The sequence below is a fragment of the Hipposideros armiger genome, unplaced genomic scaffold (genome assembly GCF_001890085.2).
Source record: "Hipposideros armiger isolate ML-2016 unplaced genomic scaffold, ASM189008v1 scaffold_1005, whole genome shotgun sequence".
In the NCBI taxonomy this organism is placed as follows: Eukaryota; Metazoa; Chordata; class Mammalia; order Chiroptera; family Hipposideridae; genus Hipposideros; species Hipposideros armiger.
This window is the reverse complement of record NW_017732355.1, coordinates 299,211-303,135: the sequence shown is the minus strand read 5'-3', so window position 1 is coordinate 303,135 and position 3,925 is coordinate 299,211. Positions and strand designations below refer to the sequence as shown.

Genomic DNA, 3,925 nt, shown 5'->3' with positions numbered 1-3,925 from the left:
TTTGTAATTGAAGAACAATGGCTCAGGCACATTGAGTTGATCCAGGCCACTGTATAATCTTTTACAGCTGTATTGTGTTAGGCCATTTTAACATGATTTCAGATACCTTATCTCATTTGAGATAGGCTTCTACATTCTCTCCAGTCAATGAATCAAGTTTTATTCATCTTCATCATGTGTTTTTCCACCTGTCAAAAATTTTCACCCTTAAAACTCAGAGTATATACAGCTTTTTCTGACTTCCAACCAGAAGGGATTTACCCCATTTCCACCTCCAGTAGTGTGAAATTCTTCCAATCCTATGACCCTTTTTAGCACACTTTTTTCAGTGTATTATTTTCTGTATCTGACTTATTGACACTTTTTTGGTGACAAATCTGGGAAATGACTAATCTTTATATGCGTTCAAAAGCTTACCACGATGTTTTTTCCTATAGTAGTTATTCAAGAAACCCTTGTTAAATAAAATAAATGCATCAGATCGGTCCGCTTTCTTCCTATTGTCTGTCATTGATTCCATCCTCTGCCCAACTTCTAGCTACCTGTCAATGCTTTTTCTCTAAGACAGTCAAAGCAGTTACACTATGCACACTTTATAGTTTAAACACAAACAAAATAACTAAAAACAAAAACATAATGAAACAAAATACTTCCTGTGACGTTGCTTATGTTAATTTCTTCTCTTGAGATTCTCTTTAAAGTTTTCCCAAGCTACTCTGATCTCTCTCTCCCTTTCTTCATCCTCTTGTGTTTAGAGTTTACATCTGAATACATGTATTTCCGTTCTCTGATTTTCCATGGGCGCTTAGAGGACAAGTCAAACACGATGTCTGCCTTCCAAGCTTATTACTCAAACTAAATATGACTGTAGGATGCTGTATTTGTTCTTGTTTTAAAATAGCCCCCAAGTGCCTAGCATAGGACTAGACAAATAGTAGGAACCAAAAAAATTTGTTGAATTGAACTGATTCATATAATTCATTTCCTGGAAGTCTCGTTTCAAGATTACATTATGCTCTATACATATCTTCTTTAATGTGTTTTTCTGTCTCATACATTGCAAAGCAATTTCTCATCATTGTTTAGGATATTTAACACAACAGTTTATTGACTTTGGTTTTATTTCCTGACCAAATTGGAATGCTTTGGAGTATAAATTGGGTTGTAAATCTAATATTATTAGGTTTCCTATTCTAAAATTGCATTATCCTCATGTTCTAACTAGGTTAGATATTTCACTATTTCTATCTGTCTTCTGAGAGATCGTGAATGTATTTAATCTGAGAAATTTGCTTTGTAATTCCTAACAAAAATCAAGAAATAGATTGATTTTTCAATGCCTTAATATGGTCTTAGTATGATAAAGTTTAGTATCAAACTTCTTTATGGAAATGCCACACTCCCGTACTTAGATATTTATAATGTTTCTGTGGTCAACGGGAAGGCATTGATGTTTGTGTAATATTCTGCTCTAATTTTCCTTCTGAGTTTACATATTCAGTGCCTTCCACTGTGTCTGACATGTAGTGGGTTTTCATTAAATGCTGGTGGAATAAGATTTTGTAGATGAAAACTTTCATGTGTGTACATATTTTCTGTTCATTCTGTTGAATTCTCTGATTTATGAGTTTATAATGAATATTCCAATATTCTCCAAGTGAGGTCCATGGAACATCAGTTTTATTAAAACTTGAGAAATGTAACAGAAAAAAAGTGGAAATGTCCATGGAAAATAGTAAGAGGAATCTCAAGTTAAACAAAATTAAACTTTTTTTTTTTTACAGCAGGACTTCTCATGACTTTTATATGTTAACTTGCATAAGAAATCTCCAATATAGTATGCAGTATTACCCAAATTTACCTAATCTCAGTATTATTAGGGCTTTTGGTTTTAAATGACAGAAACATAACTCAAAATAGCTTGACTTAAAAATGGAATTGATCTGCTTATGTGACTGAAATATCCAAGAATAGATTGGCTTTGGGCATGGATGGGTACATGAGGTGCTCAAATGGGTCATCAGGAATCTATCCCTTCATCTGCTTTCCTCCAATGTGAGTTTTCATGTTATCAAATAGAATATCCAAGTGAGGAGTCAAGGAAGGCCCCTGCAACTTTAGTCATGTGTTCTCCTACATTAGCAACCACAGCTCAAAGATAGCTCTTACCTAATAGTTCCAGGAAAAGTCCACTTGTATACAATAAGCTCTTCCAAAGAAGAATCTTGTCTATTTTGCTTCCAAGTATTAGGTTGGTGCAAAAGTAATTGCGGTTTTTGCATTGTTGAAATTTGCCTTTGATATTGGAATACATTCTTAAATAAATGTGATTATGTTATACATCATTTTAATGCACATTTCTTGCTTTATGTTTTTTTGCTAATGACTTATTACTTGCTGTTTATTTTATATGTATTTTAGACTATGGAAATGATGTTAGACAAAAACAAATTCGAGCAATTTTCTTATTCGAGTTCAAAATGGGTCATAAAGCAGAGGAGACAACTTTCAGCATCAACAACGCATTTGGTCCAGGAACTGCTAACGAACGTATGGTGCAGTGGTTGTTCAAGAAATTTTGCAAAGGAGACAAGAGCCTTGAAGATGAGGAGCATGCTGGTCGGCCATCGGAAGTTGATAATGACCAATTGAGAGCAATCATCGAAGCTGATCCTCTTACAACTATACAAGAAATTTCCAAAGAACTCAACATCAACCATTCTACAGTCATTTGGCATTTGAAGCAAATTGGAAAGGTGAAAAATCTTGATAAGTTGGTGCTCAAGAACTGACCGCAAATCAAAAAAATCATCATTTTGAAGTATCATCTTCTCTTATTCTATGCAACAATAATGAACTATTTCTCCATCAGAGTGTGACGTGGGATGAAAAGTGGATGGTATATAACAACCAGCGATGACCAGCTCAGTAGTTGGGCCTAGAAGAAGCTCCAAAGCACTTCCCAAAGCCAAACTTGCACCCAGAAAAGGTCATGGTTACTGTTTGGTGGTCTGTTGCCAGTCTGATCCACTACAGCTTTCTGAATCCCAGCGAAACCATTACACCTGAGAAGTATGCTCAGCAAATCGATGAGATGCACTGAAAACTGCAATGCCTGCAGCCAGCATTGGTCAACAGAAAGGGCCCAATTCTACTCCACAACAACGCCAGACCACACAACGCACAACCAACACTTCAAAAGTTGAACGAATTAGGCTATGAAGTTTTGCCTCACCTGCCATATTCACCTGACCTCTCGCCAGCCAACTACCACTTCTTCAAGCATCTTGACAACTTTTTGCAGGGAAAACACTTCCACAACCAGCAGGATGCAGAAAATGCTTTCTAAGAGTTCGTTGAATCCCAAAGCACGAATTTTTATGCTACACGAATAAACAAACTTATTATTTCTCATTGGCAAAAATATGTTGATTATAATGGTTCATATTTTGATCAATAAACATGTGTTTGAACCTAGTTATGATGATTTAAAATTCACTGTCTGAAACCACAATTACTTTTGCACCAACCTAATATACAGTAATACTTTGGTTTGCAAGCATAATTCGTTCCGGAAACAAACTACTCGTATTGCAAGTCATCACTTGTTTACCATGTTAAAATGTGTTAGAAATGTTTGCTCGTCTTGTGGAACACTCGCAAACCATGCTTGCAATCCAAAGTTTTACTAGTATTTGCAGTTGTTAGAACAGTTCCTATTTTGGAATTGGTGCTCAGTAAATTGAGTCTCGTTTACTTGGCTTGAGCCACATTCATGAACCAACTATTGTGAACAGGAGGATGGAATCCCCAGGCTGGACCATGTTTCTCCTTCTGAAGTTTCGGAGAAAAAGGGTTAGACCCATCTGAGCCACATGAACTGAAAGCAGAGGAGAGGTGAAGAGAGGTGAAAGAGGAGAGGAGA

The 3,925-nt window shown here is 36.1% G+C and overlaps 1 pseudogene; it reads left to right on the top strand.

Annotated features, from left to right (window-relative positions):
- The first annotated feature begins 2,447 nt into the window (after positions 1 to 2,447).
- On the top strand, positions 2,448 to 3,460 carry LOC109375933 (histone-lysine N-methyltransferase SETMAR-like; annotated as a pseudogene).
- The last annotated feature ends 465 nt before the right edge of the window (positions 3,461 to 3,925 follow it).